We start from the raw sequence: 13,076 nt of genomic DNA on the forward strand, positions 1-13,076 counted from the left end.
GATTATATAGTTCTCTCTCATGTATGATAATGTCCCAGTGGTCGTTAGGATATTGGTTATTATCCAGTTGATAGAACTGGACAACAGAAGGGACAACAGGGAGCCACAAGGTAAATGTTTAATCGAGATGAGAGAGAGAGTGAGGCCTGGGAGGGGAGTCCCACTCACCTGCCCCCTACCTCATATGTACCCCCAGCCAGGAATGCAAGACCACGTGGCACAGGAATGAGAGGATGGAATGGAGGGTTCCATATGGGTACAGATGGACAGATGAGAGGGAAAGACAAAAAGACATTATAGGTATTTCTGTGGTCAGTATGAGAAAAACACAGGAACTGTCAGGCTGCAGAAAAGGCAACGATGGGGCGGGGGCCAGGATTATACAGGGGCGGGGGCCAGGATTATACAGGGGCGGGGCACAGGGGCACTAGCCCCAGCTAAAAGCTGATTCGGCAATGAAGTTCCCCCTCTCATGTTAATCACCAATCCAAAACATATCATTGGCTAATGGTAAGGTTTGCCCCTTTATATGAAAAATGGCGCCTTTTATGCCCCCCATCTTAAAAATCCTAGAATCTCGCCTGGGTGTGGGGTCAGGGATCAGGCTCTGGGGGCATTTCCTGGGAACCAAGACAAAAAAGGGACCTAATATGTTCAGAAATATGTCACAGGAAAAATTAATAGACGTTCCTGACTGCCCCCCCCGCCCCTATCTCGGTCAGATCTAAATGTCACTGAAGTGCAGTTACATTAATATGACACTTTATTTAATGGACTAGCGCAAATGCTAAATGGGAATAAATATTAACGTACCTGGCGGCACACAGACATCTTTTAATAGCCACCCAACACGGGGAGAATACAGATGAAACCATGACATTTTGGCCATTCCCTTTAAGCTTAGCTGTCAAAAATAAAATAGCCCTTTAAGTGTATACTATCAGGTAAGCTAAAGAGACGAACCAATGACGGCAGGCAAAGGCCGGCGCCCACAGCCCCGGGGAGTCAGGGTCCTGCCAGACGCTCTGACAAATCTGTAGCACAAGCAGGAATGACGCTCACTGTTTCTTGCTTCCACTTCATCCTTGACTCCCTGTTGCGTTAGCGGCCAGGAAAGCAAAAAAAGTGCTATTATTAGAGTACGAGAAGTAATGGCCTCCATGCCCAGGAGATGGAACTGGAGGAAGGCCAGGGAATCCAGGAGGAGCTGCCACGTGTTTGAGAGAATTCTGTGGTACGAGCCAAGCTGGATTTGGCCAACGGGGAACCAGAAGTCTTAGAGGTGGTAAAGAACCCAACACTGTGGTAATTGATCATCAGACTCTCCTAGGCAACACCAAGAAGAGTCTCACCCATCTACACACCCAGGGAGCTGACAGCAGGGGTGATCCGCTTCTCGCAGACGAGATCCAACAGCTCCTTCGGGCCTGACAGCTAAGCAGAGTTTCCTGGTAGCAGCCAGCCAAATCACCTTGAAGTGGAAGTCTTACTTCTCACTACTGCAGTACCGCAGGCAACCTGATGCCTTCCTACTTCAGATAACTTCAGGGGGGCAGTACGTGGCTCAGCAAGTTAGGATGATCTGCCTCTGATCAGAAGGTTGCTGACTCAAGACCCAGAGCTGGCAGAAAGACCCTTGAGGAAGGCCCTCGTTCCTCCGCGGACCCTGCTTGTACGTTGCCTCAGATTAAAGTGTCTGCTAAAGAAATTGCTAAAAACTACTAAAGGCCATTTTTTCCCACAACGCTTTACATAATTACAATGACTGACTTTCTATACATTTCTGCAGATTTAGAAATATAAATTAATTACTTTAATTACTACAGTCCCTGTTTAACCAGCAGCCTGGTCCCCTCTCAGGTAATTGCTTCACTCCAGTCACTTAGTCTCATTAAGTACAAGTGATGGCACCCCAGGAGCTGCAGAAGTGGACCCTTATGGTGCTGATTACACCTCGTATAACCACGGCTCTCACATTTTCTGAGAGACTGTTGTGATTGGCTGAGGTGGAGCAAGGAGGAGTGCAGGGAGTGTCCATGGTTGGGCCCCCCTGTGCTGTTTCAGACGATTTCTGCATGTTCCTCAGTGCTCACAGCCTCATCCTACCCACCCCCTCTCCAGAGGCAAATGCCACTTGTTTCCATGGTGATGCTGCTGGAATGGACGCTGCCCCAGTCAGACCCCTGCCCCTCAGAAGCAGCGTCAAACTGTCGTTTGGCAATGTCTGGCTCTTTACACTACTGGTGCTTTAGTCATTATCGCTCAGAAAATTAATTTGCAACCTTGACACGCCTCTCCATCTTATTTCATTTTAATACCGTCTCAAATTACTAGACAGCTCGCCCCCGCCCCCCCCATCCCCCAAGGACCTGGAGGTCGGCATGGAAAAAGAGACACTGAATCAGAACCACAAAACACTTTCTAATAGGCACAGACAAACTACACAACTTTGCATGGAATGTCCCAAGTTAATGTGCAGGGGAATCCAGCAACAGCAAAAGAATGGCAACATTAAATCACAAACACGAGTAAATACAAAATTTACATTTTCCTGCTGTGTTTCAAGTAAACAGAAGAGCAAAGCATAAATGTGGAATAACATGATTCCAGTCTGTGTGGAATAACATGATTCCAGTCCAGCTCCTAATTATCCCGCCTCCTGCCCTTTTCATACCTCCCAAGCTCCCAAGTTCATGAAACAACTTAAAAACATCTTTGATCTGTGCAAGTTCAACAATAGGCACCACAGGGCTTATAATCCCATAGAGAAGTTTCTCATCTCAGTTCTTGGGGACCCCCAGCAGTCCACATTTTTGCTCCCTCCCAGCTCCCAGCCAATGAAGAGCACCACATACAGACATGGACAAATTTGTTGGTACCCAATCAATGCCTCATGATGACCGACTCTGAAGCAGCCACCTATCCCGCGTCTCACCTAGTCACATGGTACTAGGGACACTAAGCATGAGTGGCACCCTATGTGACTTCTCCACTTACGGCCTGGAAAGAAAATGACTGTTTCTGCCTAAAGGGAAAGGGGCGGCTCTGGAACCAGAGAGACTTCCTGATCTGTCAGTGGCTCAGACGCCAGACAGTGATAACCATCTGTCGTTAAGCGTCTGGCCTTCGGCGAACAGGACAGCAATTTTTCATTTCCTGCCTTCATTGCTCCATTCGAACAGTCGTAGCACGTATGCCCCACCTTGGAGATGCCCAGTCTTCTGAGACTGGCCTGCAGGCTTGGAAGCAGGCTTGGTCATCCATCATAATCTTCCATTTCTGTCAAATTGCTCAGCACAGGATCAGCCCCCACTATGGGCTACGTAACCAATGACTGTGGCCAATCAGATCTAGGGCTCCTCCCCAGTGCAGGGCCAATCAGCTTCTGGCCAGTTCTGCAAATGTCATGGAGGCAACTGACCCATTCATAAACTTCTCCGGTCACTTCATTTATACACGTCTGAAGGGAACCGCTGGCGAATGTGAAGGGGAGGCTTGGTGACATCCTGTCTTAATTTATGAAGACTACATCACAACCACTACACCTCTAGAGGGTGCCATCTGCCATTCCATTTAAGGCTAAAAAATTTCATTCCAACAATGAGTAATAATTAGAGGTTCAAACAGAAGTCAAGTCATGTACAGGTCAGACACTGACCAGCCATTTAAAGTGAAATCCACAAAGCTAAAGTGAAATGTTTTAAGACTGCACATTATACAGGTTAAGACCTTACAGAGAAAACCAGACATAAAATCCTGCCCTTCAAACTACAGCTGGAATTGAAAACAAAAGAGGAACTCAGTGCAACACATGCAAAGCAATGGCAGCCCTGCCAGAGGACCGCTAACCTGCATCTATAGGGTTTCTCTGTTCTTACTGAGAGGCAGACTATATTAAATCCAACTCTCATGAACTTCTGAGGGTTTTCAGCTCTTTATATGAATTAGTACTGTACTGAAACATCCACAAGATGATGGGTGGGGCCCCATTTTTGGGAGTTAGGCAATAAATAAATATATTCAGTCCATACGCATTTCTTATGGATCTTGCTTGATTATGGGTGATTTTTCTCGATCACAGTCATTTGACTGCAGCTTAGCATTTGCATGACATAATAACCAATTAATCCTAATTACAGTACCCTCTGTTCCCGAACTCTGCATCTTGCTGCAGAAGCATTTTTTTCACACTGACTCAATCAAAAACTGAGCTTTCCAATCTGTGCATTTCTTGACTCATTAATAAATGCTTGAGGGATTTTTCCTTTTCCCAATTCGGATCTAATTGACTAAAATTTGTTTTTACATAAGAAAAAAAAAACACTCAGAAAAAAAAAATGTCATTTGAATGTGGAATCGAGATTTCAAAGATTTAAACGCAGAGGGTATTCTAGGATTTTTTTAAGGTGTCATAATTCATAAAGAGGGACCAACCTTACCATTAGCCAATGATATTTTTTGACTCAGTGAGTGACAGGGAAGGGACATTCCAGGGGCCAATCAGCTTTCACCTGGGGCTAGTACCACTGTGTGTACTTAAATGCAATCAGAAAGCAGACACTGGAGACCATCTGGAGGCCACAAAAAGGTGTTTTATCCCACAGCAGGTGAAGAAACTGGCACTCATACAGACCGTTTGTGTACAAGTCACTGGGCATTGCCAAGGAAACAGACCTGTTTAGTCCAGGCCAAAGAGGGGCTTAGGAAACTGAAGACTGTGAAAAGCTAGAAACCAGACTAGCAGAAAATCGTCCTTTAGGTTGCCATGCAACTTATGTAACTTTCTTATTGACAAGTAGACTTTGGCAAGAAAAACTATAGGGACGAGCAATGGTCCAATAGCCAAAAGAAAAGGTGCATTGCTGTCTTAACATAAGGGAATGTCCTATGTGCTGCAGTATTGACTACTAAGGACTATTCCAGGGTGCTTTTTTGGGGAAAATATATTAGACTAACATGTAAATGCACATGCAGGGTCGACTCATCAACCTCATGAACCAAAGTTTTGATATAGTGTGACTTTGGCACTTTTAGAGAGGTGTGTGCATTCCAGGGGTGTCGGAAATTGGGGGAACGCGCCCACCTAATATTGGCAGAACCCCCCACCTTCCTTCAAAATTAATAAATAAATACATAATCAGCACCGTGTTCCTTATCTTTCATTATGAATCCGCGCGTTACTGAGGCCAATTTACTACGCATTCAGAGTGCAAGGACAAAACCTAACAAAGACCGCAGTCATGTATGAGACAAAATCAATTTATCATATGGATCAGTTATTTTTTAGTCAAGTGATGTTTGGCATTTAAAACTGTACCTTTAATGATGTTAGTCATTTTAAATGAGCAATATGAGCCAACAATAAAGAGAAGAGACAGCTAAGAGAGGCTCAGACCAACCTTATGAAAGAATATCCTACAGAAGATATACTTAACTAAGAATGTTTTGGGAAACAAGTTGGAGTGTTAAGACACAACTTAAGGTAGAAGTTACGAACGACTTAGCATTAAGAAGGGAAACCGGGCCCTGATCATTTACAGCTTTTTTGCCAAAATATCTGATCTCTTAATTGCTCAAACAGAAAAACGGGAATCATTCCGACTTTAAGTGAGCAAATAGGCATGAAAAGCCGGTAGAAAACTTTTTGCAACTATAAAAAATATCTAAATTAATATGTGCAGACTTTCCTGAAGACAAATTGCAGTTCTTGGGGAAAAACGCTTACATACAGTATATATGTATGTGTGTGTGTGTATATAATCTCACCATCTGAGTGTCTCCAGTTATGAACACCTGGTAAAGCTTTAACCGTGTTTCGTAGACATCATGATGAGTGTGATGAGCGTTACTTCTGTATGAGTCAGGAATCCAACTGAAAATGTTCTTCCTTGACTCTTTGAACATCCTAACATCCATCTACAGCCATCTAGCTGCGAGTGACTGTGGCTTTTCTCCATGGGCGATGCTGTGATTTGAACCGCTGGCACCTATGCTTCCTTACAGAGATTTGGGCAGTTAAATCCACCATATTTTTCACTTGCCACAACAATTAGGCTAACACTTTGTGCCAAGACATGCTTATAAAGTAAAACATAAGGGAATGACCTTCGGTGACTTTAAGCAGCTAATAAACCTACCCCCTTTTAGAAGCATTTCCCTTTACTGGAAACAGTCTCCTGACTTTGCCTTTGAAGTGTTCCTTTAATGGTCACAAGTTGTATCTTCAGTGGACAGCCTGTTCTCAAGGTCCAGGTGACACTCAACATAATTACAGAATTTCTTAGACACCCTTCCAAAATAATGTACATGAGACAAACTTGTTTTGAGTTTAAAGAGTCAAATCAAATGACCAAAATGCTTACACAGAATAATTTGCCTTTTCAGGACAACACAGGGAACACTCTAGACTCTCTGCTTGTGGCATTCATTTAATGAGGCAATCACAAGTGGTCACCAAGAAACCTGCTTCCAAGGAGAAGCTTAGAGGTTCCAAAAAATGGGCCCCAAGCACTGAGCCTGCTCCTGCCACTTCCAGAAGCTGCGTTTTCTTGGCATTGAGCCATTCATTGAAACTGAGGCCAAGGTTAATAATTCCTGGCATTTTGATTAGAAGCACAGAAAAAGAGGCGGAGCTTTCTGGTCAGTCCTGTCATGTTAGGCCGGTGTTTCATGAGATCTCTCTCCCGGAGAAGGCACAAATTCAAAGACCCACTTTAATTAACATAGCTACCCCTTCAGTGGACCTCAGACCATGGTAGACTTCATGTTTCTGACTCTTAACATGCATTTCAATAACACTTTACACAAACCCAAACTGGAACATACCTGTCTTCATTCCAGCCTAAAATCAATTGGACGTATCTGTCCTTTATATGAGCACGAATCCATCACTGAATGTCTGAAATAGACTGAGCTGTGTATATAGGGGTGGGGCCACAGGGGCACTGGCCACAGCTGAAAGCTGATTGAACCCCGAGGTGCCCCCTCCCATCACTCATCGATTCAAAACATGTCATTGGCTAACGATAAGGTTCGCCCCTCTTATGCACCCTACCTTAAAGAAAAAAAAAACCCAAACTGTTGGGTGACGTTGCTCTTTAATAGAGTATTGTATGGGGGAAAAGATGTTTTGTCAGTCAATACATTTCATCAGATCTCACACCATTTCAACAGAAGTTCCTCTTTTATAATGTTAGCTTCTCGCTCTCACATCCTACACAGATATTGTGTGTTAAAGTTCTCTGCCTTAAAACACATATTACATGACTGATATTAGATGACTGGAATTCTTTATTCAATTTCCTGCTCAGATCATTACTAAACTACACATAGTCTAAAATTCATTTGATTTATGTACAGGAACATTATTAGAAACCAAGATTTTCAAACAGACGGTCTATAATTTCAGTCCCATGAATTCTCATGAAATTGCACCCTTGAACAGCATACTGAAATTAAAAGTTCTTCAGTGAAGTAAACAATCATATTATATGTTGTTTTCCCTTTATGCCTTCCTTTACAACATTTTGCAAGAACATCCCTGTTACTCAAAGATACTCATTAATTCAGAAGCAAAACGAATTTCAAAAGTCCCATGGACACCCCATAATAGGCCTATCAATTCAAACTGGCAAACGAAGAAATAAAATGATTTGTGCTAGGATTAAGTTTTCTGTTGAAGGTTCCTACACTTTTTTTTCTTGAGCAAATTGATCCAGTGATCCAAAAACAAAACACAAGACATGCACCATTCGAATTCCTTAAGTTTATGTTAAACATTAAATGCTATTCCTAAATACTTACACCAGTATATCACCATCTCCAGCCAAAGTCGCTGAATACAGAATGCAAATGAATATAAAGTACAACTAAACAAAAAAGTCCTTGGTCCTACCTTGATATTAAGATGGAGAAAAAGATGTTACTGTCTCCAACATTATTCTAGCACAGGAATCCTGCAGTATTCGTTCGATTTGGGTCGAAAACGATTAGGTCAAACTGGAAAATGAAATAGGAGTGTATGTTAGCGCCATGGATGAGCGCAGAAAATGAGAACCTCGTACATCCTAACGCACCCGCCGGAAGAGAAAATGCTATTGAAGATAAAAGAAATGCATAAAATTAATATAACCAACAATTTAAGCAGCGCAGAGAGGTAAATCTGCATGACACAAAATATGAACATTTTAGGATCTGGCGTATTAAAGGATACGAATCAAGCACTTTGTTTTAAACAGCAAAGAGTTTATACGTTTTATTCCAGCCTGGTAAAATCTATGCAAATTGTCACCTTTCCATTTAAAAAGGATGATCAACGGAGAATCACTAGAACCGCAGGATACCGGTGAAGAAACATGAAGCTAATGATGGGAATAATTTAAATCGCGATTCACACAGGTGTCATAAATGCTCACGCGTAAGCCGAGTGATTCAACTGCGGATAAAATCACGATATGATATGAATAGCTGACAAATGCAGTGACCGGCAGTGTGATGCATCTTCTTGCGAATCTCCTGTGTCCGAACACCCAACGAAACGCATATTTGTGTATATGAATGACACTTATGCATTAAAAATTTTAACCAAACGATAAACTATATATAAGCGATGGAAGGAAATCGTCCGGTTAAATAAACGCTTGCAGGGTTTTAACAAATACGAAAAACTCGCTCGTCGTTGGTATATTCCTCTAAATAATAGAAAAGCTCCGATTTACCTTTCAGGCCGAAGCTATGACGGGTCCTTCGCAATCCGGAACGAAGTGAGCCGAAAGCCGCTATGTCACAACTCCGCTGTCACCCGGGGCCTTAAAGCACATGTCGCCAGCGAGCTGTCACATGAGCTCGGCGTCCAATCCTCTACTGTGCCCAGCAGCACCAACTCTACCTTTCGGCAGCATGGAAAAGAAGTGGGTCCCCCACGCCATCCCACTCCACCCAGCACAACTCAAACCCAGCCCCCCTATCCGCAGACGGTAACACTGGCGCTCCTGAGGATCCGGCTCCGGCACTGGCGGCTCGCATGGTGCCACCGCGCCGCAAAGGGGTTCCTGGATCCTGCGAGCGGCGCACGGCCGCAGAATAATAATGAGGACATTTTGCTGCACCAGCAGCGACAGATTTATTTTTATAGCCTATTTATTTATTTATTTATTTGTTTGTTTGTTTTAATCTATACTCAGGTTATAGAGAAGGTTTTCTGAAGTCCCGGCCGGTTTACATTAATTGTCAAAATTAAAAAGCCCTTCTGTAACTCCATGCAGTACAGCTAGCACACATAATCAGAAGATGATTAACGTTCAGGTTTAACGCCATATGAATTAAATCCAAGTGGATAAGTGAACAGGCTGTTGTCACCATCCGAAATAATATCGCAAAGGAAAATTATGTTAAAACACGTTGCAAACCTTTATAACATGTTCTAAATAAACCTGGCATTGAAATGAACCTAAATCTGCTTAGTGCGGCCGCGGCGCAACTAATTTACAGTTACGTGACAGTCCTCGTTAAATTAAAGGAAGAAACTAATTTAATGTAAAAATAATTGGTACTTTTTACTAAGTGTTGTTATTGTAGACAAGAGAAAACCCGTGTATATACCCCGGACATTGCCTAATTGCGTTAAGCCTCGATTAGCATGTAAATCTCAAAAGTTTTATTTTTTATTTTATTGTTCGCCAAATTTTGTACAAAAATCTTGGTTTATAATGCAGATGTTACTATGGATACAATTGAAACACTCATTCATAGGCTTTTCCCTGCCAAAATACAAGAAATCTAAGTCCTGTTATATGGAACTACACACAAAATAATTAACGGCAATTTCCTAGGCCTAAATTCGAATATAAAGTACACGCCGTTTCTAATTTTAAAAGCCTCATACCAAACATTATTCCGAAATAAGGTAAGTATACCGTAAACTTCACAGTTCAGTAAACTTCATGAGTGATGTAGGACAGGGGTTCGCAAAAAGGTTTAGGAGACCGCAGTTATACCCTTGAGAAAAAGTTCCTGAACTGCTGCAGTAAAACGGACAATGGGTAAATGGGTAAAACTGGTTAATCCGGTTAATCCTCACGAAAATAACTGCAAATGAAGAAGTGACAGAAAAAACGTTTCAGCTCTAGAAATAATGCAGTGGACAAGTAGAAAATGGTTGAGATCATTTTTGAAAATTTGAAAGAATAATTTTTGGGTAACTTGATTATGTACAATCCCATGGCTGCTGCTTGTAAGGGGAACATTTCAGTACCTCTGTGGAACCACAGCGACTCACTGTTAAAGTTAATGGGAAGTTGCACTATCATAAAAAATAGGGTACAGCTCTGGTATAGTTTTGTACCCTATAAGTTACAAACAACAATAAAGTACCCCCAATGATACAAAAATGTTCCTAATTTTTTGTCAATTTCTGTACCTTAAAGGGTAGGGTACATTTATCTACAGCTGGGGTACAATTAGCAGACCCTAGATGATACACCCCCAGTGACAAGTAATTGTACCCTCAACGGTTCAAATTGGTACTTTATTCTGACAGTGTGGGTGTCGCAGATGAACCTTTTTTGATGTCGCCTATGTGCGCTTCCAGTGTGTGTGTCCGCTTGGGAGTTATTTCACCCACCGGCAGTGATATTAATTTGTAATCACAAACAGAGATTTAGCCCCAACAAGCGGGAACGACTGACATAGAGATGCTGTTGCAAACCACTTACCTCTCCTTTATTGTTTAACAGAGACCATATCCTCTGCATGACTGTTCCACATGGCGCAAAGCTTATGAAAGAGTGGACATTGCATCCGAAAAAGAAATAAATCGTATATTTTTTCCCCAGAAAGTACTGTTGATATGGGTCAAATGATATCAAATATTGCGACCCCAGGGTTGATTACTTTGCAGACGGTCATCACCGCAAATGGCTCACTTGTGTGCATATGGTAGAATCAGAGCAGATGACGGAGACGGTGACCTCCAGGGCACCCGATTACACGACCGATCAGCCCGTTTCAGTTCTGCAGGGGGCAATACTGTCCGAAATTCCGGCCTACACTGAGCCCCGAGGAGGGTCTTCTTTCAGGAGGAACGCGGGCGAATTCCTTCGCCCGATCGCAGCAGTGACTGGAGTTTCAAACCACTTTTTGATTTAGGCAACATATTCGTTATTTTCCTATCAGTGCTGTACGACAACATGACCTTAAGACATGCTGGGTCCCAGTTAGGAACTGCCAAAAACGATGACCTATAGGTCTAGCGTCAGGAGACGGGGGCGAATGTCATCCTGTAGGGGGGATGATGATCATGATAAACCCGAGGTGAAAGACGATGATTTTTAAGTGGGAGCGACATTGTGGGTTGCACATCAGACAGCTGCCAGCCCAGCACTGCTGTTGCCATGGGTAACAAGGCCAGCGCGTGATGAGACAGGGGTTGAAACGAAATTAAATTGACAACTGATAAGCAACGCAGATCTTGTAAACTAAAGACCAGCGCGGTGATTACTGCTTGCAGTTGCATAAAACGACACTAATGAAAGACACTCTATAGCCTACAAGTCAATCCATGCTGTTTTTGTCATCCTACGTTAATAGCAATGTCGTTATTCCACTCAAAATATTTTTTTCTATTGTCTCACACGTAGGCACATTAAGAGTACCTTAGTCATCAGTTGCACTTATCTTTAGTCTGTGGGAGAATCATTTGGAGAAAGTGTACATTCAGCACAAATTACTTTAATTTGACTCTATATCGTTATTATATGGAGTCCTTATCTTTGGTCACAGACTCAATAAGATGCAAATACATTAAAGCATGCTGCTCAATCGTCTACATACATGAATCCTTAGAAGTAGTTTCACCGCAATCAGAAACTACTAGAGACCACCCAACAGACCTAACTCATGATACATGGGGGCATGGGTACCACTGAGCGCTTGGTTACTGGTTTGAATTCCATCCTTGGAAGAATTGTCACAGGTTGATGGGGTAAGGCCCCTAACCCCACAACATGCTCCAGGGGTGTTGGATAAATGGTTGTATGTATGAAGCATTTCAATGTACCTGTACTCATACAAATGACAAGTGAAGCTTCATTTCACAGACTAGTTAAGTGCTTACAGGAGACAGGTGATGAGTATGTGACTATGGAACGTTTGAGACGCATGTCTATAATATGTAAAGTCCTTTCACCCTAAGCAATCATCAATATAATTTGACAAACCATATATTGAGGTACTTCCACTGAGCACAAATTATCTGTCCTAATTTATAATGTCCCCAACTGCACATGTGTACAAAGCAAATTAGAGGGCACCACAGCACTTCTGCATAAAATTTAATTCATTACGCTAGACTTGCATTGATGATTCATACAGAACGAACTCTTCCTTACACTATTGGCTTGAGAACCATAATGACTCCCTTCCACTGTGGTTATCATTAGGCCCATCACCAGGGCAGAAGTGTTTTTTCTGGGGTTTCCCCGGATTTGTAGAACAATTTTCAGGTTGAATGTGTGACTTCACACCAGCATCACAGAGCTGGAACTGACTAGAAGAGCTGTATTAGTAGCAACAAGGAGCTCTGAGGCAATGTGAGACATTGCTGTCGGCCAGACGACACCCGAGCCACTGAATCTCCAATATCTTAGTCAGAATAGGGTTAAGTATGGACAATGACTCAAGACATTCTTCATTATGTAGTATAAAGACAGGTGAAAGTTGGGGAAGAAATTATCCTCTGCATTATACTTACAAGCAAATCAGTCAAAAATTTAAGTTTCAAAACCTAGTCCTGGAGTACATTAGTTATGTAACTAGAAGCAAAATTGCTTACTCACAGATCAAGTAATTTTGTGTAATTAAGGATTACTAAGTACCAGTGGGGGGCGGGTCTGTTCCAGGAGCTTAAAATTTATGACTATTTGTTTCAAATGATCTCCAAATTACTGAAATATAAAACAGATTTTCCTTTGCATGTGCGATACTCCATCAAGCTGCATTAAGTGGCTGATACTGCCAGCACGCTGTAATGCGCCAAGGCCACCATTAATCATAACTAAGTATGGAAATTCATTGGAGCC

The 13,076-nt window shown here is 42.4% G+C and overlaps 1 protein-coding gene across 2 annotated transcripts in view; it reads right to left on the reverse strand.

The window, feature by feature from the left end:
• tmem108 (transmembrane protein 108) overlaps positions 1-9,013 on the reverse strand; it is a 64,603-nt gene extending 55,590 nt beyond the window's left edge. The window contains exons 1-2 of one of the 2 annotated variants that reach the window (XM_023832808.2): positions 8,718-9,013; positions 7,895-7,998 (exon numbers count right to left, since the gene is read on the reverse strand). The gene's annotated coding sequence lies outside the window, so the exon portion shown is untranslated. The remainder of the gene's footprint in view (positions 1-7,894; positions 7,999-8,717) is intronic. The other variant, XM_023832810.2, reaches the window with a different exon arrangement.
• Positions 9,014-13,076: the final 4,063 nt, after the last annotated feature.

This window comes from Paramormyrops kingsleyae, chromosome 1 (genome assembly GCF_048594095.1).
Source record: "Paramormyrops kingsleyae isolate MSU_618 chromosome 1, PKINGS_0.4, whole genome shotgun sequence".
Classification (NCBI taxonomy): domain Eukaryota; kingdom Metazoa; phylum Chordata; class Actinopteri; order Osteoglossiformes; family Mormyridae; genus Paramormyrops; species Paramormyrops kingsleyae.